The sequence below is a fragment of the Balaenoptera borealis genome (assembly GCF_965194805.1).
Source record: "Balaenoptera borealis genome assembly, chromosome: 5".
Classification (NCBI taxonomy): domain Eukaryota; kingdom Metazoa; phylum Chordata; class Mammalia; order Artiodactyla; family Balaenopteridae; genus Balaenoptera; species Balaenoptera borealis.
This window is the reverse complement of record NC_138862.1, coordinates 54,588,219-54,614,444: the sequence shown is the minus strand read 5'-3', so window position 1 is coordinate 54,614,444 and position 26,226 is coordinate 54,588,219. Positions and strand designations below refer to the sequence as shown.

Sequence of the window (26,226 nt, the reverse complement as noted above, 5' to 3'; positions counted from 1 at the left end):
TTAGGAAGTAAAATTTAGGTCCATGAATGGTGATTATCAGGGATTAAGCCTTGGAGGTCTAAAAGAGGATCATCTTCCAGAGGGTGTGGGATGAGGGAGTTACATTACCAACTAACCAGATTAAATGAGGTGACAATCCAGAGGGAGCAAACGGGGAGTTGGGATGTCATACTGACTCCTTTTCTTTTTTTTTTTTTAAAGATTTATTGATTGATTGATTGCTATGTTGGGTCTTCGTTTCTGTGTTAGGGCTTTCTCTAGTTGCGGCAAGCGGGGGCCACTCTTCATCGTGGTGCACGGGCCTCTCACTATTGTGGCCTCTTTTGTTGCGGAGCACAGGCTCCAGACGCGCAGACTCAGTAATTGTGGTTCACGGGCCCAGCTGCCCCGCAGCATGTGGGATCTTCCCAGACCAGGGCTCGAACCCGTGTCCCCTGCATTGGCAGGCAGACTCTCAACCACTGCGCCACCAGGGAAGCCCCTGACTCCTTTTCTTCAACAACCTTGTATGTTCAGATTTCCCTGGGATCTTAATCAAAGGCTCAGCTTGGCTTCAATCATGTCTTCTGGTTCTGTTTGCTGGAATGTGACATAGACAGTAAGTATAAATTATGGTGCAACATTTTCAGAACCATATTTCTAGAACAGTTGGGAGTATTTATTTGCCTTTTAGAGTCAGCATCTCAGTTCATTTCCCAAAACTATATGGAAAGGATATTTTATTCTAGGTAAATATCTCAGTTGTATCTATTATCTATTTTAAAATAAATGCAATAACTTCTAATACCATGATTTCTTCAATTAAAAAGTCTCAAAAATGTTTTAGTCAGAGAAAACCCCTCCTACAGCCAATTTCTATAACATCTATATTGTTTGAGGGATTAAATCTTTAGTCAATTGTTTTTTGTTTATAAAATGTTTTGATTCTTCAAGGATTTCCCACAAATTTCTGAGACATTCTTTGTAGGAGAATTAATTTAAGATGGCAACTCATTCATATATGTGCCAAAATGGTGTCTTGGCCCAGTTTATTATTTAATAGAGAAATTCATTTCAGTAGTGACTAAGTAAAGCAGTAAAATAATTCTATCTTTGTGACATTATAAAAGCCATCTCCTTCTGTCTCATTATTTCTTGAGCTTTTAGATTTGTTCAAATGCCTATATAAATGAGTGATTAAATTATATACTAATTTTAGTTTTCGGAAAGATAGTAAAAGATTTATTTTTATATTTTAAGACCTTATGAGTCCTAGGAAAATTATCACTTGGACTTATAAATTGACTATTTTTATCCTTTGTATTGACAGACTATTACTTTATAATTATTCTACAGAAGGCTATGTGATTAACTTTTCACAGCAGAGTATATATGGTTCTGATCTTGCTTTCACTTAGTTTATTCTGTTCTAAATTTTAGGCATTCTTTATTAATTAAAGAAACTAAGAAAAAGTCAACAGAAGAAACAAAGACAGCTATACAGGAGCAAAATAAAAATTAGCTTATGAAACAACAATTAGCGTAAATTAAAGTAAAAATCTAGTTAGCACTTTAGTAATTTGTGAGCAAACTCTCAGGTAAAGTAAATAATTAAAGAAGTATAATTTATAAAAGAAAAATTTCTATCATGGATTAATTTATTATTCTTTGTAAAATTTTTCTTTGTAAATATCTAAGAGTTTAGAAATAAAAATACTATAAGAATCTGTGAAAGTAATAAGATAAAATAGTGCTAGGTGATAGCTGGAGAAGAGCAAGTCAAAAACAGAAAAAAAGAAAAAAAATGATGGTGAAAACAGATGTATATACATCAAGACTAATAAAGCATATGCAAATACAATGACATAAAAATCAGTTTGAGTAGTACAACCTCACATACGCAATAATTAGTAGACTGAAAAAGTCAGTCCTAATTCCTGGGTAAACAGGAACTCAGTCTCACAGGACTGGCTCCTTTGGTTAAACATTTTCATCCTTGACTGTGTGAAGTAAGTTGTTAAAATGAACAAACAGTTCATCAAAAGAAACAGAGAGCAACAATTAAACCAAAACAACATAGAATGTCCTAATGCATGTTTTCAGCAATATTCTGAAATCTCTTCTAAAACTAAGGGTTCATGACTGCTGCAACAGGGTACTTTATCACAGATAAGGAGATCCAGTCAGATTCCCAGTGTACATCTGCTTCTTCATGAAGACAAATGTTCCAGTCTGTGTGTAGAGCTGAATTATTTTGGAATTTTAGATACTTCGCATTACTGAGGTCACTTATTAGTCTCCATTTATAGCTTTTGTAAAACATCAAGCTGGATCTTTTGGGTAGTAGGCATATTTCTAAAGTTCGTGGGCTGTATTTGTAACATACCAGAGGAAAGAATTCAGGAGAGTCAAGAGTCACTCAATTGCCTAGGCAAAGAAATAAGTGGGGATGACTCAAAGGTCACATAACTATTGCACAGAAAGCTCTGTGGGTGTATGTGAAAGAAAGCTGTAAATGGTAAAGCCACATGAACCAAGTGTTTTATATTTTAAATATTTATATATATTTATAAGTATATAAATTATAATTATGAAGAGTAATTACATTTATGACACAACTGACTTATAAATGCTAATCTAGGCATACTTTAATAAGCTTCCTTAAGCTCTATCTCACAGTTTATATCAGTATTAGTGAATGATTGATTACTAATAGAGTCATGTAAGTTAAACTTCAATTAACTAGGACTAGAAAGCTATCAGTTAAGTAGGTATACCACTAAATATACATGAGAAGATTCAAAGGAAGGAAAGAACCCTACGAATATAAGAAATACAGGCAAATTTTGAGCCATCGAATATCCCTTAATGAACATCAGTTGCAACCCTTTGGGTGTAATCAATATGGAAAACTTTTGTGCCAAAACAGATACGCACATGTATATACACACATACACACACACACAAACCCACACCCCTCTACAAGTTACCAGATAGTGAAGACTTGTGCATCATTTACTGGAGAAGAAATCTGTTAGATTTTATATTTGGAAGGAATCTTTTAAAGTATCTATTCCGAAGTCTTTATTTTACAATTGGAAGCTGAGCCCCAAAAAGGTATCTTCACATCCTTATTAGGTCTAGAAAACCACTGGGTGGCAGAAAATGTAATATCACAGGTAAACAATGCTAATCACAGAATATTCCTTTAATTAACATTTATTGAGTATTCATAGCATATCTGATTCTAAGTGTTATAGGTTTAGAGAGGTCCTGTGGAATGATGTGATGAGAATTGAGCTAGGAGTCCAGATACCTCAGTTTCTGTCCTGGCTCTGATACCTCCTGGCAAGATGTCTCTCACAACTTTCCCATCTATAAAATAATGATTATAGTATATAATAGAATATAACATTCTTCAAGTGAGATTATGTGTGATCAAGTTTTATCAACCATAAAACACATATGCGACACCATCATCATTATCTTCTGAGTTAATCTTTTAGATATTTTTAGACCAATGTTTATTAGGTTCAGTAGAACTTTGGTTTTATCAGACCACTGGGGGAAAAAACTAATGAGCTTAATCCTGCTTAGGCTGGAGAATAAGTGTTTATAACATACCTTAGCCCTTTAGGGAAAGCCTTCAGAGGTTCACATACGAGAGATGTGCCTACTTTGTATGCTGTGGGCAAAATTATTTTTCACAAACAGTAAGTGGAATGTATACATTATTTCCTCCTGTACCTACAGTTTCTTTCTTCCCAAAAGGTTTTTCAAGTTTTTTCTGCAATAGTGATGTTCTCCAAATAGCCACTTTCCCCTTAATATTTGACAACTGCTTGACTATCCCAGGTCTTGCCTCTGTCCTATTGCAATAATTTTCCTGGCTCACTCTCCTCACATGCTTCCTCTGTCTATAGCTGGGATTTCCTGACCCCTACCTGTAGGTTTAGCCCCACCCAAGACTGTGAAATCAACCAATCAATCCTGTTCTTAGACAAAAGAACTTGACCAAGGATCTATTCAATCTTACTATTTATATTTGTGCCTGAGTTTTGGCAGCCAGGCTCTGTCTTGTTGGAGTCCTGACTGCCAGCCTCTGCCCAAGTTCTAGCCTCTGAGAAGCTGAATCTGCAGTGGAATGGAAGCAGGTTTCAACCCATAAGAATATTCTCTAAAAATTAAAAACTGCCAAATAATTTTTGAAAAAGATGATTATTACTATGATGGAAACATGTTGAGGAACTAGTGGGAAACCAAACTACTGAGGAATATGGGAGAGAGTCACATGGTGGCTCCTTTTAACTTTTTATTTTCTTGGCTGTGTGGCATGTGGGACTTTAGTTCCCGGACCAGGGATCGAACCTGCACCCCCTGCATTGGAAGCGCAGAGTATTAACCATTGGACTGCCAGAGAAGTCTGGTGGCTCCTTTTTAGATGTGTATTCTCCCACTAAATATAGGCCCAGGCCCTTCCCACATGTACCACTGGAACTTAGCTCCGAACCTCAGTTCCGTGACTCTGTTGCTTCTAAATCTCTTTGATGCAACTGCCTACCTACTTTGATCTCTAAGTTGCAGCTTCTCTCAACCGATTCTCAGTGTTTGACGTGCCCTGATTACATCTTGCTAACTTCTCTGTTACCCACTACTTATCTAAAATACCACATATTGGCTATTACTATACTGGAAAGATACACTAATTTGCTATCTCCACTGTCCTTCCTTGCAATGTTATTTGCTTGGTCTTGATTTAAACTCTTCTAATGTCAAAGGACCACCCAACACCAACACTACTGTCTTTGAAAGGCAGTGGTGGTAGAAGTAGAGGTGGTTGGGGGAGTACTGGCAGAGCTGGATTGAAAGTCCTCCTGCCCCCATTTTTAAAAATGATTTAGACAATTTTCTGAGAGTCTGCACAAGAGAAGACACACAAGGGTACCCAGACTAGCAAAATAATAAACCACCATCTTAGTTCTTTACTGGTTCTGTATCAACAGATAGTCTGGCTAAATTCAGAAATTCATCCTACTTTCATCTTCCTTCAATATTTATAAATCAGTAAACCTTTTGCTAAAAGTGATACTAAATAATAAATGCTTAGTGTCTTAGTTTGGGTTCTCTGGGAAACATACTCTGAGATGGAGATTTGTGTCCAGGAAGTTTATTGGGGCATGTGCTCCAGAACAACCCCCATGAGAGAGTGAGGGAAGCAATGCAGATAGAACAAAGGCTTCAGCTAATATAATACCACAGGAATCTCTGGAGCTGGGATAGTCCTTTATAGTTGCTCTGAATCGAGACAAAGAGGCCTAGCCTTGGTACACCCACATTGATGAATCACTGTGTGTGCACTGCCCCCAGGGCGTGGGGGGTGAACTTGACTGAGTCATCTCTTCGCCTGAGGGCAGTTGCTAGAGAGACCTGAGTTGTGAGCAGGCTGTAACCAATCTCTCTCACAACTGACAAAATGTCTGCCTGATTTCTGAAGGCTGGATCTGGAGGGTTTCCCACACCATGTACATACACACACACACACACATACACGTTATAAAAATATACACATATACAATACACGTATACACAGTCATACACATACACATATGTATATACACACATACACATACACATACAGCTCTAGTGCTGCTTATCATAGTTCCTTGACCTCACCCAACAACTACCTTGATCTTTTTATTTAATACAGAATTCCTCAAGAGAGAAGTTAGTCCTGTTTCAACATGAAATCCTTCTGGAAATTCCAAGTTCAAATCAGGTTAGCTTATACTCAGTAACAAAAAGTCACTTTAGAGTCTAAAAATAGCATTCTCCCTACCTCCACATTCTCACCACTGCCCCAGAGCTTCACCAGAAAGCTTTTATAATACATTATTTGAAATGCTTCTAAAGGCATTTCTTTTTCAGAGAGAATAATACCCTCATGTACAAAAATCTATATATCAGCTAATGGCTAAGGATTACACTGACCAAGGTATAATGAGGTCACCATGTCAGGTTAATATTAAGGATATTTCTCTTTAGCCTTTTGGGCCTAAGTGTCAGAGTGGTTATTCCTCTGTGTTAAAAATTCTATATTCTTTTTAATTTATAAAAAGAAATTCCATTACAGTAGCACCCTGAACATAATTGCTAACCTAGGACTCAATTGTTTAGTCCATTTTTACTCCCAGCTGACACTGTCAAAAAACTTTTTAAAGATTTTTTGATGATACCAGACTAATACTAATTCTTTTTTTGTTATTGTAATAAATTAATTGGTCAAATGTCCTATCTTGGTATGAAAATACATTAGCATAATACATCCTATATTATGACAAATTATGTCTTACTTCAGTCACTTGAAATGAATGTTTTTTGGGCAAACTATATTGTACTGTTTGAACTGATTGTAACGTGAGTCAAACTGGTTATTGAGAGCTGGTGTTTTTCTTCACAAACACTGAGTTTTTTTCTCTGGTAACTTGTTAGGGTAAGGGTCAGATTCTCCAATAATATTTTCCCAAGATGTCTAAGCCACTATGGACCAAAAGCCTGAGTTCTCTCTTGTGACGTCTTGTGACTTCATTCTTACCATTTGTAGTATCATTATCAGTGACTAATTATTATCTTTGGCATAATCATGGGCATTAAAGAAAATATAAGATAAAGTTAAGGTAAAGAGCTGAAATTGAGCTTGCAAATGAAGTGTGTAAAACAGTAGTCAATAGATAACATTTATTGAGTACTTAATATGTGGCAGGCAATGTCCTAAGAGCTTTAGTATTTTAACAGTAGTATGAGGCAGGGATTATTTCTGAATTTTTCAAAGGAAATTGGGGCAAAGACAGGATATGCCCAAAGTCACATGGCTAGTGACCTTGTGATTTTAGTCCAGACAGCTTGGCTCCAGAGTAAATGTTCTTAACCATTACACCACAGTTACTTCTAATTAAGAGAATTATATTAGAAAGATTATATTTGCTCCCCCCATTTCTGCATTTTTGAGTATTTTTACTGTGATATTTTTTCTTGAAATATCAAGGAATGCAATGGAAAAAGTGAACATTAGCCAAAAACCTATAATTAAAGTAAAAAGGCAAGATTTTAAAGATGTGTAGTTATGTAAGGAGGAGGAATTGGATCACCCTCCAGTCTGTCCTCATAAGAAGTCTAACACTTTGGGATATGGTGAGGGATGATGTCAGAGCGAGAGATATCAGGGTTAGACGCAACTTTCACTTTTTAACATTTTGGGCCTGTGGCTTGGCTAATGGTTCTATCTGAACCTGAGGTTGGGGAAAAGGTGCAATGGCCTAACCTACAGCCATATTTGTTGGAACTACTAAATAATATGAAACTGGTCAATACTGGCTGATAAAACATTTACATCTATGAACTAACTCAATTATCTTATAAATCTTTTGCATTCTTAATGGTATCATGAAGCTCAGAGTCAATTGTCCAGCCCAAAGTAACAAATTTATTCTTTATTTTTTATTTTATTTGAGTATAGTTGATTTACAATGTTGTGTTAGTTTCAGGTGAACAGCAAAGTGGTATGGAGTAGAGTTCCCTGTGCTATACAGTAGGTCCTTGTTGGTTATCTATCTTATGTATAGTAGTGTGTGTATGTTAATCCCAAACTCCTAATTTATCCCACCCCCCCACATATGTTTCCCCTTTGGTAACCATAAGTTTGTTTTTGAAATCTGTGAATCTGTTTCTGTTTTGTAAATAAGTTCATTTGTATCATTTTTAAAAATTAGATTCCACATATGACTGATATCATTTGGTATTTATCTTTCTCTGTCTGGCTTACTTCACTTGGTGTGATAATCTCTAGGTCCATCCATGTTGCTGCAAATGGCATTATTTCATTCTTTGCTCTGGCTGAGTAATATTCCATTGCATATATGTACCGCATCTTCTTTATCTATTCACAAATTTATTCTTGGAGTGGAAGGGTGATTTAGGCCCTGGAAAAATTGACCTCAGTAAGAATGTAATACTTATCATCCCTGTCTATTTTTCTTGATTGCTCCTTCAGAAGGAAGAGAAGGGCCTGTTTTACACCTCTGTCTACTGGCCATTGTAGTCTTATCTTTTTAGACAAATAGTGTTCTTGTCCACTATGTCTAAAAGTCATCTTTTTAACACTGTCCAGCTGTCTTAGTCCGTTTGGGCTATAACAAAGTAGCACAGAATGGGTGGCTTATAAACAGCAGAAATTTACTGCTCAGAGTTCTGGAGGCTGGACATTCTAGATCAGGGTGCCAGCATGGCTGGGTGAAGACCCTCTTCCAGGTGGCAGATTTTCCTTGTATCCTTTCATGGTAGAAAGGGCTAGGGAGCTCTGTGGGATCTCTTTTATAAAAGCACTCATCCCATTTATAAAAGAAGTTCCACTGCATGACCTAAGCTCCTTCCAAAAGCCCCACCTTCTAAAACCACTATATTGGGTGTTAGGATTTCAACATATGAATTTTGGGGGGACACAAACATTCAGACCATGCTTTTTGTATGCGTGTGTGTGTGTGTGTGTGTGTGTGTGTGTCTAATATTTTATATACTAGTAAATGATGTTTTTCTCACTGATAGAATATTTTCCTTCTCTTCCTTCTCCTTTGACACCCCCTCCCACCCCCAATTCAAGCAGCTAGTTTCTTTGAACTCATTGCCTCATTGGAAGAATGTCACAAGGTGGGAAAGAGAAACCCAATGTGTCTTTCTGTTTTTTGGTCTAAAAAACCCTGTGGTACCTTGGGGAAGCATCACAAGTGAAAGCAAGACTTCCTTCCCATGACTCCCCAAAGGAAAAACATCCCCCACCCCAAACCTGTATTGAATATGGAGAGAGACTGAGGAAATGAGCAGAGAAGTTGTGGGGATGAAAAGAAGATGTTTGGACCCGAAAGGGCTCTTGCAGTCAGGAGTGAGGGCTGTCTCGGAGCAGGACCCCAGTGAGAGGTATTTCCAAGTGTCCAAGGGCTCACTGAGCGTGGAGTCTGTATCCTTGTCATCCAGGGACTCTCCTAGTTGCCTTTCCCATTGGAAACTAATGGGGATTTTCTTGGTCCAGGCCTGGATTTTGCCTGGTGATGTCCAGCAGGAGTGTTATTGCCCATCCTCTTGCAAGCCTTTGTTCAAAGCCAACCTCTGTCCAACTATGCAGTGTAAATAATTCTCTCTTTCCCCCAGTTTTCATCCACAGAAGAAGAGTGGGTCTGTGAAGACTTAAGTCAGGTTGGGGAATGGAAATCCTGACTGGCACTAGCTCAAGGTCCCCAACATCCCATAAGCAGGGACAATGTAAAGCCCCTACTCTTATTCACTTTTTTAATTGAGGTAGATATCTTACTTGATAATTCTATGACATTTGATTATCCTTTTCCCCCTCTATCCCCTTACTTCTTTGGACGTTTCTTGTCAATCTTTGTCTCCTCCCTTTTCTCTGCACATTTTTTAAGTGTTGGTGATTTTAGGTCCCCTTTCATTCCTTTTCTCTTTTCATTTTACACAACTTTTTTTAATGCTTTAAAAAAAAAAAAGAATGGCTCTTTTGTTCATGTATTTATTTATTGGCTGTGCTGCACGACCTGCAGGATCTTAGTTCCCTGACCAGGGATCGAACCTGTGCCCCCTGCAGTGAAAGCGCAGTCTTAACCACTGGACCACCAGGGAAGTCCCTACACAACTTTTACAGGCTGAGCTCATCCACTATCAAGACATTAACTACCATTAACATTGCAAAGATTCTCAAATCTGTTCCACCAGCTTAGACCCCTTTCCAAGCTTCAGATTTACATATCAAGGTGCCCAATGAGCATCTCCTATTTGATGTACCACAGACATTTCAAACTCAGAATATCTACAATTGAACTCATTACAGTTCCCCACTCCCAACTTTCTTCTCCTATATCTTAAAGAGTATCACCACCATTCTCCTCTCTTACAGGTAAGAAATCTGGCAATCATCCTCGTGGTCTTCTCCCCCATCCTCACATCCAAATGACCTTCTAATTCAGATCCTTCTGAATTTATAGAATTCTGACCCTTATTTTCTTATATGGATCACTGCCATAAACTCTGTAGAGGACTCCCTGCTTCTCTTCCCCTAGATTCTCAAAAATGCAAATCTATTTATGCTACCTCTCCATGGAGGCTTTGGGATAAAATCTGAAATCTAACAAGGCCTACAAGGACCACTCTGAGGTCAGAGGTTAGGGTGGTCTTGCTGAGACAAGGAGGATAGATTTGTTTAGCAATGAGCTGGCCTAGGAGCTCAGGATTTCAATCTCTGTTTGGACCTCAGTGTAGTAAATGAGAGCAGATTGCTGGCCTCCTTTACTCGTAAGTTCAATTCTTCAGCTTCCTTGGGCATCTTTGGAAATATTAGAAGCAGCAGTAAGTGCTACAATAATTTTATGTAAAAGAGACTATTTTCAAAGCATTAATATGCTTTAATCTTTTGGTGTACTTGGAATATTGATTTGCTTCAAGGGATGCTTATTGAGTGGGATTACATGCATTACATCAAAAGTGCAAAGAAAAGGGCTACTATCGGCTTCTAAAATTCAAAATAAGACTTTAAGCAAGACAATATATTAGAAGATCAGGACTTGTAGAAAAGGATTATAAAAATACCTCAGGATATAAAAAACTGAGCCTAGAGAACTCAGAATTTAGTGTTTCTTCCATAGTGTGAAAAAGATTTCCCTTTGCCTATGACCTATACCATGAAATTTGCTCCCTCAGAGCAAATTTGCTCCCTTTTTCTCCAAGACACAATCTAGATTAGAGTTCTCAGCCTCCCTGGCATTTAGACATAGCTGTGTTACTGAGTTCTGGTCAATGGAATGTGAATGGAAGTGATCTGTGTTATTGCCACAACCTTATGTGTTTCCTAGCAATCTTATAAGTAGGATTCCTTAAGGGCCAAGAGGAAATCAGAACTACATGATGGAAGAAACTTTGTCCCTGTTTGACCACATAGAAAGGCATCTGACCAGGAACACATGCACTGAACTGTGACAATGTAAGTGAGATACAAACTTTTCTTTACGTTAAGTCATAAATATTACAAGACATATTTGTTATAGTAGCTAATGCTCTCCTAACTACTACAAAGATATGATTTAGAGGACATGAAAAGCTCTTACTGGGTCTAAGAGATTGTGAAAAGGAGGGAGGGAGGGAGGACAAAGAAGTAGATAGAGAGTGAGACCTGCAGACAGTGAGTTCCCATCATCTCTCTCCAGGCTTTGGCTTAGACATAGAGGTGTGGTATGTTAGAGAAGTTGAGGAGACACCAACTACCTAAGGGCTTTTGCTTTTCCTAACATGTGGGACTCAGGAAAGAGATGCCTCACAGACTGTCCCACAGCAAGCTGGGAGTAACTGCATCAAAATGCACTTAAAAGCTCAACAAAGTTGGGTGGGCTGACGAAATTCCAGAATTTAACGTTCCTAAGTCACTCTCAATTCCTAAATTGTGACTAGGATCCAGATATTTCCCTATCCCCTTGAAGAGGAACCCAGAATTCCTCTGGCTGGAGACCAGGCCAGTGTGCCGGAGGGGTGTCACATGGAAGAGGGGGTGAAGTGGCTTGAGAAAAGGGCTACAGAAAGAGCTAGACCTGTGTGTGTGTGTGTGTGTGTGTGTGTGTGTGTGTGTGTGTGTGTGTGGTCTGTAGCACTAGAGAGAGCAGAGATGGAACTGAATCAGCCAAGGAGGGATATGGAACCCTTCCTACCATACAGACCAGCGCATAGGTTACATCAATGTCCCAATGTCATCCTTAAATGTCAGGAGGGTACTCGGTCAAGTGGTGGATAAAGGATCCTGCTGTGGAGACAGAAGCAAGGATCAGAAGACCTTTCTGCCCCTGCTATCTGGAGGTTACCTGAACCAACATCTCCCCATATTCTGTATTCTAGATACCACTTTAGGGATGAGAAGGGGGAAGGGCAGACATCTGAAAGACATAAGAATGAGTTATCCAAAGGAGATTTTAAAAAACCAGTTGGCTAGGGAAATGTAATTCTGGTAGATTGAATGTTTAAAGTGAATGGAGATAGTGTAAAACAAAAATTAAAATATTATAAATCAATAATTTTAAACTTCTGCCACTACTTAGAAGGACGTTGGTTCAAAAGGAAGATTAGACATGTTTCAGAGACTAAAGGAACCAAGTGTTATTTGCATATGTGAGTGTCCCTCAGGTATGATAGTGTCATCTGCCCTCTTTTTTTTGTTGTTGTTTGCTTGTTTTGTTTTTTAATAAAATCATCTCTTACCCCAAAGCAAAGGTCTTCTTTCTATTTACTTGTCCTCTTGTTCCACTCTCACTTCTCATCCAAAATTATCTTTTTTGCTTGGCCTTGACCACACCCCATATCTCCTGGTCTGAAGGAGAAAGAAGAAGTTTTTCTGTAATGTGCAGGGGCCCACACTGGACTTTGTTCCAGGCCCCAATTTGCCTGAGGTATGTTTTTTTTTCCTTACCTTTTGCCATTTCTGAAGACAGGAAGACTCTTACAGTCAAAATGTCTTACGAGTTGCCAGGCAGAGGAGAGAGTTATAGTGTTTTGTCAGTAGTCATTTCTTGAGCATCTGTGAACCAAGCGATGCATTGTGGTATTTCTTCATTTTATTATCTCTCCCAGTTGAGCTTTTTTGCACTGATAACAAGTGGTTGAATTTAACCTAAATTTGGATCCCTAATTCTTTGCTTAGAATGTCTGCAAAAGGATATCTTTATGATGCAGCGCTGAAATGAAAATAAATTCTGTACATAGAAGATCGCCTGTCATGTACTCCAGGAGATGGAATTAAAAGGTGTCGAACTTGCCAGATCTCTTGCAACAGATCACAGGCTTTCCAAAACAGGGAGAAGTTTGTGTGGCTAATTTCTTTTTCACATAGGACTATTAGTCAGTATTGGAATACCGGTCTGTGAAAAGTTTTTGGCTAACTTTTAAGAGAAGCTATTTGACCTACAGTAATATGTAATAAGGTAATAATAGAAAACACAAAATGCTGAGTTCAACCAAATAGGAAATGCAGAGGAGAAAGTCCTAATATGATGTGATATGGCTTGAAATTTACTGACAATATTAAAAAATGTCAAGATCACAGGCACCAGTGAAAAGCTAACTTTAACCAACCTCCAAATAACTGAAAGTGATTTAGAAGGAACTCCAGATCCTCTAGACTCTCCTAGGCAAATATTGTCAAGAAGGTTTAGGTCGAATTCTGGTTTAGGTATTGAAAAGAGAGAGTTTAGATCGATAAGTGAATGGTATTTTTAGTTAGTTTTAAAATAAATGAGTACATTTAGTGTAACGTTTACATTTTTAACTTGAAACCTCTTACAGTGTGTCATAATCGGTGACCTCTTAGACTCAAGAAAATGGGGAAGTTATATTGCTTCCTCTCTTTCATGATCTTGTTTCTGCCGTCCAGCTGATCTCTGAACACTTCCTACCTCTCATTATACAATCCAGCTGCCCTGAACAATTTCTAGCTCTGTAAATATACCATGCTTTCTCAACTCTTTATACCTGTGGCAGATCCTCTGCTTCCAACCTCGAACGTAATTTTCCTGGCACATTACTGCTCATACTTTAAGACTCAGCTCCGGCGTCCCTTCTCTAAAAAATTTTCCCTGACTATGTACCGCCTCCTTATCGCACACTGTGCTTATCTCTGGCACTGCACTTACAGCACAAATCTTATATTTTTACTCGTATCAATTCAACAACACACAAACAAAAACAAACATATTTTTCATGCAGCATGGCCCCTAAACAGAAGCCAAATTCTTCATCTGGTGCTTAACTGAAGAATCTGATCTGTTTTCTTACTGGGGGTGTGTGATCACACAGTGTGAGGGGTTTACTGAGTTATTGCAGTTTGTTGTATAGAGTTGCTGGGCTCAATTTGCAAAAAGCAGAACTCACTCTACATATTTTAAGCAGGATAAACTAGAATTAAAAGAACCAGGCTCATACATATTCATCAGAGTGCTAGAGACTATGGTTGAATCTTTCAGAAAAAATTCCAGAATAATATTGCTACCTGGCCTGCCAGGAGTGCTGCTGCCTCTCTCAGAGCAGGTATGTGGAATTAGGAGGGCACTACTGACTTGTTGAGTTCAAGAACCCAGTGCTATAGCTGCTGTTCGGAGGTCAGGAAGCCACCACTATCCTCACTGCACCTACCTTTGGAGCCCCACAGAGCTTGATATGGACACTGGAACACGGCTGGGGAAAACCCAAATACTCCAGGACTGTGCCTGTGAGCAGCCAACAGTAGGAAGATGGGCTGGTCTTCACTTTCAGATTCAATCTCACGCAGAGGATTGAAGGACTGAGCCAGTCTGCACCAGGAAACCTGGTGGCAAGGGATCCTGGACCAAGTAGTTTTATCTCTCCAACTGGTGCAGGTCAGGAGGGTGTCCTAGGAAGCTGAATTGAATGTGAATGCTAATTCGCTACATCCACTCTAACTAGGTATGCTGTGCATCTTGAGCAAGGTTGAGACCTTTCTTGGGTAACTTTGTTTATGCATTAAAGCCAACACCTCACATAACTGCAAATCCATGATCTATTCTAAGACAATGGCCTCTTTGTCTTAGAAGTAGACTTTCAGCTCTAAACAGAGCCTGTGCTCTACTCATCTTTGGAACACAACGTCTAGTACTGTGACTTGTCAAATGAATGAAGGAATGTATGAATCAATAAACCGATGAACAATAAAAACAAAAACAAAACAAAAAACAAACCCTTTGTCCCTTTGTCCTTTTTTGATTCAGCTAATCCCTTTGACTTTTTCTAATTCAGTGGTTCTCAATCAGGGGCAGTTTTGCCTCCCCAGGGGACATTGGAGATGTCTAGAGACATTTTTGAGTATAACTACTTTCAGGGGGGAGTGCTATTGGCATCCATTGGATAGAGACCAGGCTTGCTACTAAATATCCTACATTGCGTAGGACAGACCCCTGAAACAAAGGATTATTCAGCACAAAATGTCAGTAGTGCCAAGGTTGAGAAATCTGCTCTAATTACTTTTTCTCACTCTGTCTGCCGCAATATTCTTATGTCAATAGATCAGAGCCCTTGAGAATTTGGACTTTCTCAGAATTCAAATCCTCATCTGTCTTCTTCCTCTTTGGCAGGGGTTTCCCCCGTCGTCTCTCATTCCGTGTTAATCATTCTGTCCCCACACGTATTACTAATGGACCTCAGGGACACAGACTGGCCTTTAAGCTCTTATATTAGAATGTTTCTAGAGGGAATTTTGGGAGTGTCACTCTTCAACTTTGTTTCTTAATCTCATAGCTCTAGATTTAGAATTAAAATTTCATTCAACTTAGAAAATATCTTGAAAAAGTGGGAGCTTTTATTCTAACATGTTTTGAACCTTGATAGTCAATATAACAATTTACTGAATTAGTTGATTTTTGACTTTTTTTCTTTCCTCTTTTTATAATTATCTGTCCAGTAGTCTTCAAGAACAATGAAATTTTGCTCCTAAAATGAACTTCCTAGAAAAATTCAGTACTTCTTTTAGTTTATAGAAATTATCCCTTTTCATAATTAAATACTTCTGGAAGTGTAAGTATACCACAATTAGATAATTAATGTACTTAAATACTTATAATTAAAACATAAGTATTTCATCATAATTAAAGTCATATATGTCTATGATCAGAACAGGAAGTCAATATAGGTCTTAAAGTCAGAACTACATGAAACTCAGCTTATGCATCCAATTCTTATTGATCACCTACTATTCCCCACTGCTTGCCACTGAGAATACATTAATGAGCATATTATATCCAGTCCTACCCTCATGGAGCTTACATTATTTAGTTAGGGTCTCTCTACTAGATAATCACAAAAGTAGGATTTAATTACTATGGTGACAATCCTATAATTAAAAATCACAAGGTGGTATGAAAGTAAATAGAGAATCTGACACTATATCTAACTTAATCAAGAGAGATTTCCTTAAGAAAATAGTGATTAAGCTCATACCTGAAAGATGAGAAAGAGTTAGCTATGCACAGTCTGGAAGAAACAGCATTCCTGGAAGAGGCATATGTAATGCCTTGAGGCAAAAAATAGTTTGTTCAGGAAACACAAAGAAGGATTTTGGATTTAATACTTAGAACTCATGAAATAGTTTTAGTAGAGGAATGATTTAATCCGATTTACATTTTAAATGATTGCTCTCACTGCTATGTGAAAAATGGGCTTGGGGCAAGGAAAAGTGGGTTAAAGGAAACTAGAGAGAGGGTCATTTAAGTAGCCCTGGTGAGAGATGATGGTGACTTAAATTGGAAAGCAGATGGATTTAGGAGGCAGAGTCAACTGAATCTGTAATTGATTTTTTGGAGGCAGAGGGGTGTGTGCAGAGGTTGGGGGAGAATCGTTGAAGGAGAGGGAAGTGTTAAGAATGGCTCATAGACTTCTTTACTGAAGAGTCTGGGAGGATTTTAGTACCATTTACCATGATAGGTAATGCTAAAGGAGAAGCAGTTTGGGGATAAGGTAGTTAGAGATGATAAGTTTATTTGGGGGCATGTTGTATTTGAGATTCTTATAACACGTTCAAGTGTCTCAACTGGAGATAATATAAACATTTGGAGCAATGAGTCTGTAACTCAGAAGAGCAATCTGGGCTGGAGATATGATTTTAAAACCACTGCCTGTAGATGGTGTTTGAAGATACTGGAATAGATGAGATCACTTTGGGAGAGAATTGAAGAGGGCCCAAGACTGAGCCCTAAGGAAGTTCTACACAAAAACGTGGGTAGAGGAGGAGACATCAACAAAGCAGGCTGATAATAAATCAGAAGAAAAACAAAGGAAGTGTGGGGACACGGAAGGATGCAAGGCAAGGAAAGAGACTGTTGTAGAGGGAGAAGTGGAAACCTGTGTACTACAGAGGAAGCTGGGAGTTTAAATAGGATAGACATGAACATTTTCATTGACTTGGCAACATGTAGGTCATGGGTGGCTTAGTGCTAGAATTTAGGTGGTAAGAACAGAAGCCAGGTATATGGCCATACCACCTTGAACACGCCCGATCTCGTCTGATCTCGAAAGCTGAGCAGGGTCGGGCCTGGTTAGTTCTTGGATGGGAAGAACAGAAGCCAGACTAGAATGGACTGAGAAGTCAATAGTAAGAAAAAGTAGAAATTGAAGCTATAGCTATATATTTTGTAACTAGGAGAATAGATAAGATTTTAGTTGGAAATTTGTAGTCTGGTAAAATTTTGTTTTTTAAAATAGGAGAAATAGTATGTTTAAATGATAATGAAGTAATTCTGGTGAAGAAAGAGTTTGAAGTTATGTAAGAGACAATGGATATAATCCAGAGGGGGAAGTTCCTGAGAAAGTGGGTGGAGATGGGATTCTTCGCACAGATCAAGAGATTTTCCTATGATAGAAAATACTTTCTATTTCGTAACAGGAGGAGAGAGATAATGAATGTGAAGTTTAAAATATTTAAATATGACTCTCCTTTAGAAAGAAATATGACTTAAATCCTCTTGTGAGCTGAGGGTATTTGCATACATACTTCCAGAGCTTGAAATTAGTAACCATATTATTGGGAGATTAAGATGTAGGAGTGCATTTGTGGATGGCTTCCTACCTGGGGAGTATTTAAGAGGTAAGGTGCCATAATCTTATTTAAAGTGAGTTGAGGGGCTTCCCTGGTGGCTCAGTGGTTAAGAATCTGCCTACCAACGCAGTGGACACAGGTTCAAGCCCTGGTCCGGGAAGATCCCACATGTCATGGAGCAACTAAGCCCGTGTGCCAAAACTACTGAGCCTGCACTCTAGAGCCTGAGAGCCACAACTACTGAGCCCGCGTGCCACAACTACTGAAGCCCGTGCACCTAGAGCTTGTGCTCCACAACAAGAGAAGCCACCGAAATGAGAAGCCCGCACACCGCAATGAAGAGTAGCCCCCAGTCGCTGCAATTAGAGAAAGCCTGCACGCAGCAACCAAGACCCAAAGCAGCCAAATAAATAAATAAGTAAAAAAATAAAGTGAGTTGATATCTGTGTCACTCCACTGGCATGGAGATTGGGTACATACACGCACCGCAGGTCTCACTTCTCATACTCAGTCCCACAAGATGATTTGATAAGTAGCCCCAGGCAAACAACCAAAATAAAAGTTGATGGAAACCAAACAACCATGAGAATCCTGATGTGCTTGTAGACTTCATCAGGATTGAATAACACTTTGGGGCTAGTTTTTCTCTCTTGTTCTGGACAGCACAAGAATAGAAAGATTTGCTAAACTCTTAAGATGCTGAGGCACCCTTGGCTGTGATAGTGGCACTGTGTCAGTAAGACTTGCACTGGACTGCAAATGACAAAAAAATCCAACTACATTGACTTAAACAATATGGGTTTATTTCTCATATAATAATCAGTCCTTCAACATGGATTGCTGATGTTGTTTCAGTGGCTCAGCAATGTCAGGGCTGGCATCTTTGTATTCTCTTGATCTTTCCTCAAGTTCACAATATAAGTGCTGACATTCCAGCCATTATTTCTGCTTTCAAAACAGGAAGAAGTAGAAACCTGGAAGTGCTTACCAGTTGCATGTGTCCCTCTTTATCAAGGAAGAAAAAATTCCTCAGATTTCCCTCCAGCAGATCACTGCTTACATCTGGGGCCAGAGGATAAAAGAAACTGTAAAAGCCTATTCTTGACTATGTAACCTCTTTGGTGGAGGTATCGTGGTAGAAAAGGGTGGGAAATGGCTCTTGGGTAGCCCAATCAACAGTGTCTATCACTTAACGATAGGGGACCAAGGAAGCACCCCAAGGGGAGATAGAAGTGGCAAGTCATGGCCAGGGCCAAAGCAAAGGAAGTGAGTCACCACATAGCAATGGCTCTGAAGAGATTGAAAACAGATTGGCATCTGAGAAGAGGAAACTTTAGGAAGACTGTGGGTCTCTAAACCATTCCCTGGGAGCTTCAGGATAGTATCATATCTGTTTTACTCACCAACATATTACCAAGTACTTAGCATGGTGTCTGGTATATATTGATAGTAGGTGCTCAGTGACTGGTAAATTAATTAATGCATGAATGAATCATCTATGACCATGGTGAGATAAACCCAAGACAGTAGGAGGAGGAACCTGGTGCTGCCTCACTCAATTTGGGACTTATTTCAATGGAGTTGGGGCTGATTTGGCAGATTAAAATTGTTAATTTTCACAGACTGGGAGGAGGACATATCCTCTTCATTTTCCTTTCCAATGTATGTCCTGGAAAGGGGCCTGTTTAAAAAAAATCACACAGAATTGAGGAGTTTGGGACTGAGATAAGCTTCTTACCCACTGTAGGGACAGTAGGAGAATGCACTGGGGAAGAGGGACCCTGTGTAGCTGAGCCCCATCATGTCCATGCATGCCTTTCTTGTCCTTAAAGGATATTCTGCACATTCAATTAACAAGAGACCAGAAGAGTTGGCTAGGGAAATTTCACTACTGATTAAAAATTCCATTTGTCTGTGAGCTGAGCTTGTTTTAATAAAGTGACAGAAATGAATCTGAGGCTGCTAGTTCTTTGGCTCATTTAAATGAGTCATAGTGAATTGAATCTTTCCAATTTTTTCAGTCTTCTTTAGGCTGCTCAGTCATATACAATAGTATTCCCAAAGTTATAAATACATTGTAATTGATTTTACAACTGTGAAAGGTCAAAACCTGTGAATTTTTTTAAAAACCTAGAAAACGGGGGAGCTATGCAAGCTATCTTGTCTCAGATTCAGGTAATTTCCAAAAACCTGAAATTTATATATAATTATTTTGTCCGTGTTCTTTTTGACTTTCTTTTCATTGTTGTAGATGACAGTTATGATCAGAGTTCTGCAAAACATGCTTATTCCGAAAGCCATTTTCAGTGAACTGAAAAAAAAAACCAACCAAAATACCTCCTACCCCTCCTTAGAAATTAAAAATAAATTAATTTGTTGGAAGCTATAAAGGGACCAGAATAATAGAGCAAATAAAGAGAAGAAAATTAGATTAAGACCCTTCTTTATATATTTTCTCAGCATAGAGAGTTCTTTTCTCAACTGAGAGACTGTAAGAAAATAATAAGTAAAAACAACTACAATTAATGTTATTTCCCTAGTTAAATTATAACTTACTCCACTCACCTGTGTTTGAAATTCAGAATAAGGAGCATTCACTTGTCTTCATTATATATAATAAAATCTATAGTAAACTTTTATTCTATATTATGATTAATTTTGTGGGGGGAAACATGAAAGTTGGAGTGAAAAAAGAAAGGCATACGAGGAGAGCAGCAAAGGAAGACTGACCAAAAATGGAGGAAGTAGTAAGTTTTTGGGAAACTGTCTTAGGAGGTCACCCTAAAACTATAATCAGAGTGGAGATACAGTCCAGATTCAGTTATGTAAATTGAAGCAGCCATCCAAAGGGGATAATCAGAGGGTGAAGTGTAGTTGCTGGCATGAACTGGATACAGAAATCAGGACCTGGAGAAGAAAGTCTGTGGAATAGATATACATGGCCACATGCCCAGATAACTGGTTAAATATTATTTCTGGGTGTGTTTGTGACAGTGTTTCTGGAAGAGATTAACATTTGAGTGGGTGACCTGAGTAAAGCAGATGGCCTCCTCCAATGTGCACAAGCATCATCTAATCTGAGGGCCTCAACAGAACAAAAAGGTGGAAGAAGGTTGAATTCACTCTCTTCCTGACTGATGAGCTGGGACATCGATCTTCACCTGCCCTTGGTGCTCCTGGTTCTCAAGACTTCAGACTTGGACTGGGATCTACACCATTGAGTTTCTGGCTCTCAGGCTTTTGAACTACACCATTGGCTCTCCTGGACCTCTGCCTGCAGGTGGCAGATCGTGAGGTTTCTCAGTCTCCATTATCACATGAGCCAACACTTTATAATAAATCTCTTCATATATTTTAAATTTTATTTATGTATGTATGTATGTATGTATGTGTTTTCATTCATTCATTCACTCATTCATTCATTTGTTCTGTTTCTGGAGAATCCTGACTAATATACCAGGGATGCCTGGAAGTAGAATCAGGAAGACTAGGAAAAGGTCAACACTAAGGTTCATGGGCTGAAACTGAGCAGGGGAAAAGAGGAGAGACAAGTAAGTGCACATGACCTTGGCTGGCAAGTGAATGTATGTCTGAGAAAAACTGAGATAGATGGAGGAAAGAGAGAGGGACACAGAGACATGGAGAGAGAGAGAGGTAAAGAGGAGGGAAAAGCCCATGGGTGGAAATAGTAACACATTATCAAAAACACAGGAAAAGAGGGAAAGAGAAATACTCTCTGTTTTAAAGACGATGAGAAGGAAGACAGGCTAAGACTGTGGTTCACTAGGTTTTACGTCGTGTATTAATACATATTTCCTGTCAAACTCTGTTGTTCCCTTGAATGACAGGCTGTCCTTATTAGGAGAGGTTATCAATGTCCTTTAAAACTCATATAAGCTACTTAAACACTGTTCACAGCTCTTCAACTTTTTAAAAATACTTTAACATTTAGAAGTATGATCTGAGGCTTCTACCAGAAGTCTGTGTGTGTTTATTATTATTACTTTTAAACAAACTATAATAACCAGAACAATATCACTGACAAAAGGCAATGAAATTAATCAAAAGTTTTATCTACACATATATATTTGATATAGATATATATGTGTACATATATATTTGATACCAAATATATGTATGTATGTATGTATACACAAACACATTGTCATATAATATTTGTGCCTGAACCCTGATGAAATGCTCAGATAGTAGAAGACCCATATGGCAAATTCTAGTGCGAGAAAGGTCAAAGTTTCAAAGATAATGGAAAAAGGAATGAATGAGCTGGGGAAAGAGGCTTTGGTTGGGTGGCAGTAATGGTAGATTTCTTATCCTTGATCAATGTACCGCCCTACTTAGAGAACATTAGGAAGCTTACAGAGATGGCGAAAGACATAGTTAAATGTGTCTTTGACCACTAACCCAATGCATTTTCCCCTGCATCTTGCTATTCTTCTTCTTTTTTTTTTTTTAATATTTATTTATTTGGCTTTGCTGGGTCTTAGTTGCGGCATGCGGGATCTTTAGTTGTGGCGTGCGGGATCTAGTTCCCTGACCAGGGATTGAACCTGGGCCCCCTGCACTGGGAGCGTGGAGTCTTAACTGCTGGATCACCAGGGAAGTCCCTCTTGGTATTCTTTTATCTGTCAGAATGCAAGAATTCACTGTGGCCTAAAGGGCACCAGACCCACCATCTGGAATCTGGTTCAGACTCTTCTAATCTGGATAACTTTAGGCAAGTCACTTCTACCTCTGGATCTCAGGTTCCTCTTGAGTGAGTTGGACTAACATTTTGGTCCTCAGTCTTTTTCTGCCTCAACATACTGGATAGTTGCTGCCCAGCAAATTCAATAGTAATAGTAGTAGAGTATGTATTCGGGTTCTGCAGAGAATCAGAATGAGGAGGATAGAAACATAGGAAGAGATTTATTGTGAGGGATTGGCTAATGCAATTATGTTGGCTGAGAAGTCCCATGATCTGCCACCTTCAAGCTGGTGGCCCAGGAAAGCTGATGGTATAGCTCCAGTCCAAACCTGAAGGCTTGAGAACCCAGGGGAGCCAGTGGTATAAGTCCCAGTCTGAGTCCTAAGGCCCAAGAACTGGAGGACTGAGGGTGTAAGTCCTGGTCCAAGGCCAAAGGCCCAAAAACCAGGAGTGCTGATGTCTAAGATCAGGAAAAGATGAATGGTCTAGCTCCAGCAGAGAGGAAATGCACCCTTCCTCCACCTTTTTGTTTTATTCAGGCTGTCAACAGATTGGTTGATGCCCACTGCATTGGGGAGGGAAAGCTTTTTTACCTAGTCTACAGATTCAAATGCTAATCTCTTCTGGAAATATCTTCACAGACACACGCAGAAATGTTTTACCAGCTATCTCGACATCCCTTAACCTAGTCAAGTGGACACACAAAATTAACCATCACAAGTTATATTTATTGAGTACTTACTATGTGTCAGATGCCAAGTTAAGCACTTTTCCTCGTTTCATTCTCAGCACATGATTTTGCATTATATTTTATAATTATCCCCAATTTAGAGACAAGGAAATTGGCTTAGAAAATTTTAAAAACTCAGCAAGGTTACACAACTAGTGAATAACATATCCCTTATTAATTCAGGCCCATCTACTATCTAGGTGTTTGTTCTTAGTCCCTATATTATACTGCTCCTTATAGACATGATTCTCAAATGGGGTAGCGATAAGTTTATGCCCCCTGACTCACGGATATGTCATGATATTGGTCTCCCAGGAGATTTTTTTTTTAAAATTATTTATTTATTTATTTTTGGCTGTGTTGGGTCTTCGTTTCTGTGCGAGGGCTTTCTCTAGTTGCGGCAAGCGGGGGCCACTCTTCATCGCGGTGCGCGGGCCTTTCACTATCGTGACCTCTCTTGTTACGGAGCACAGGCTCCAGACGCGCAGGCTCAGTAGTTGTGGCTCACGGGCCTAGTTGCTCCGCGGCATGTGGGATCTTCCCAGACCAGGGCTCGAACCCGTGTCCCCTGCATCGGCAGGCAGATTCTCAACCACTGTGCCACCAGGGAAGCCCTCCCAGGAGATTTTTTAAATCCCACTTGAATATCACTGAACTAGATAATCTTTAGGCTTCTTTTCATAGATAACTTTTATGACTTTGGGATCCTGCAGCTGAGAAGGAAGGAAACTTTTGTCATGCCTTGCAACAAGATTGAATCTAGTAAATTCCATTGCTTTTTGTTGTCCTCAAATAGCCTGCATGAATCTGCCACTCATCAATTCCTCTTTGTCTCCTTCAATAACTCACCGTCTTCAGAGCAGCCTCTGATCAGAAACTTCATTAAGTTAGCTCTGACTTGTCTTCTGATCATACCTCTTAGGTAACATATTGAAAATGCCAGTTGGGTCAGCGATGGTGCTCTTCTAATTAGACTGCCTTAGGCATAATTTTGTTAGTATTGCTATAACAACAAATAACCAAGTCACTGATGGCTGTGATCCAATTACAACCTGTACATCAAGCAATTAGTATCTTTGTAGTTGGCAAAGATAAGTTGACTGAGGGTCACTATAAATAAGAGTGGCACCCGCATTTCAATTTTCTGATATCCAAAAGATGTGTCACACCTTCCATCGGGGTATTGTCTCATGAGAGCACCCCTTCTGAAAGGACTGGTAGAAAGAATACATCATCAGAATCACACTATCACCTGGGCACATTTTCATGCATTTCATTTCCTAGCTTTGATAAGAGCTGGGGAGAGGAGAAATGGCTAAAAATAGGTGGGATCCTTGACTAAAGGAAAAGATTGGAAAAGTCCTGTGGAGAGCTGTTCCTGGAAGCTTTGCAGATTCTTTAGAGCTAAAATGTAACCCAAAGTAGAAAAAGGATGACCATCACATTTGATTTAACTGCCTGTAGAGGCACTGCCTGTTTTTTGGTTTTTTTTAAAAGTATTTTCAGAACACATGGTGTAGTGCCTTACTTCTGGCGGTGGGAATATCCTTATTGTATGAAGGGCTGCACCAGTACCTCAGGAGTGTTTTTCACTCCTATTGGGAGTTTTCTTTTTTCTTTTCCTTGTCCTTCCCCTCTTTCTTGACTCTGCCTCTGTCTGGGGTGCATGTCCCCACGCCGTACACTCTTCCACCTCAAGCTTTAGGTGAAAAGAGTGGGCTAAGGAAGGGGAAGGATGAGGGGCTATGCAAACTTATCCTATCTTTGTCACAATAGCCTTACAAGAGCAATATTCCTACCTGCATTGGTCCAGCCACTGCCCTGCTCCACTAACTCCACTGGCCACTAATATTTCATAGTTCAGAAAGGCTTGGAGTTCCATGTTTCTCACCAATACAGTTGTTTTCTAAGTAGATTATATTCTAAAAGACAAATGAGGGAGAAAAGCCTACAGGTTTTGCCTCTACCTCACCATCTCCAATATCTCCATCACCATTTATTGAACACCACCATGTACCAAGAATTATGCCAAGTGCTTTTCATGTAAAAACCCTCTCCCTTCTCTCTCAGCTTTCAATCCATCACTGTAAAAGATGACCCTGGCCCCCCTTCAGCCCTTATTCCCTGGACTAGATTTTCAGGAGCCACATGGAACACTTGTCTCCCCTGCCCAAGAACTCCCCATCTCAGCTTTTCATCCTTAGAGTTCCTGCATTGGTCCCCATTTGGATCCTGCCCTTTGTCTCCTAGTTCCCCAAGGTGTCCTCCTAGTACCATCAATCTGTGAAATCTTCACTCTACTATCAGAAGTGGGGACCCTGATCCAGCTGTCAGGATACTGCTCTTGTTACTTTCCTGAATACACTTTGGCATGAGAACACACACAAGCTTGGCTCTATAGTTTAATGAGTACCAATATCTCAGGTGTATTGTAGTTCAGTCGGCTTTTACAGGTTGGCCCCAAATCCAACTCTAGTACTGTTTCTTTGTAATATGCATTTTGAATTGTATTCAGCAGATTTACAAATGAAGTTTTGAAGCATAATCTATTGATATGTTAGGGACTGTCTACATTTTGGATGCATATAGAAAAGGTTGCATTTTTGTGACTTGAAGAATTAACCTTAAAATGTTACTTTTAGGAATAGCAGTGTCTTTTTCTAAATGAGACGAGTTGTGTCCTGTAACAAAACTAAATTAAGTTTTAAATGAAGTATGTGGTTTTCTATTCCAAATCGAAGCAATGGACTAAAATAATTGGCAACTGGAGAGAGCACTATTGAAAAGTATGTTCCTTTTTCAGGAAAGGAAAAGAAAGTATATGTCATTTTCATCTCTATTGCTTCACATCTAGCTCAGCTAGTTCCTGGCATAGAGTCACATTTCAGTAAATGTTGGTGAATGCAGTTTTTGATTAAATAGGTTGCTCTAATGTCTGTGTCTATGCTAGCAAGTATTCCTAACTGAACCGAATTATTTATCTTAAACTGAGTCTCTTCCCCACTCCCACCCCCCACCCCAATACTTTTCTCTGATGTTTATTTTTATAGTGTGCAATTAAAGGTTGGCAAATGGCTGTTACAAATGATACCATATTTGTTGAATGCCCAGACCAGGAGGAGAGCCATCACACCCTATCTTATTCTTATCACACTGTCTTTGGTTGAGGGAGTCAAG

At 39.2% G+C, this 26,226-nt stretch overlaps 1 protein-coding gene and 1 long non-coding RNA gene across 2 annotated transcripts in view; one reads left to right on the top strand and one right to left on the bottom strand.

Annotated features, from left to right (window-relative positions):
- LOC309629284 (uncharacterized protein) overlaps positions 1-26,226 on the top strand; it is a 1,158,831-nt gene that overhangs the window by 121,541 nt on the left and 1,011,064 nt on the right. The window lies entirely within an intron of this gene.
- Positions 221-26,226, bottom strand: part of LOC309629290 — a 255,887-nt gene continuing 229,881 nt past the window's right edge. Inside the window, exon 2 of the long non-coding RNA XR_014244974.1 lies at positions 221-493. This is a non-coding gene — a long non-coding RNA (uncharacterized lncRNA). The remainder of the gene's footprint in view (positions 494-26,226) is intronic.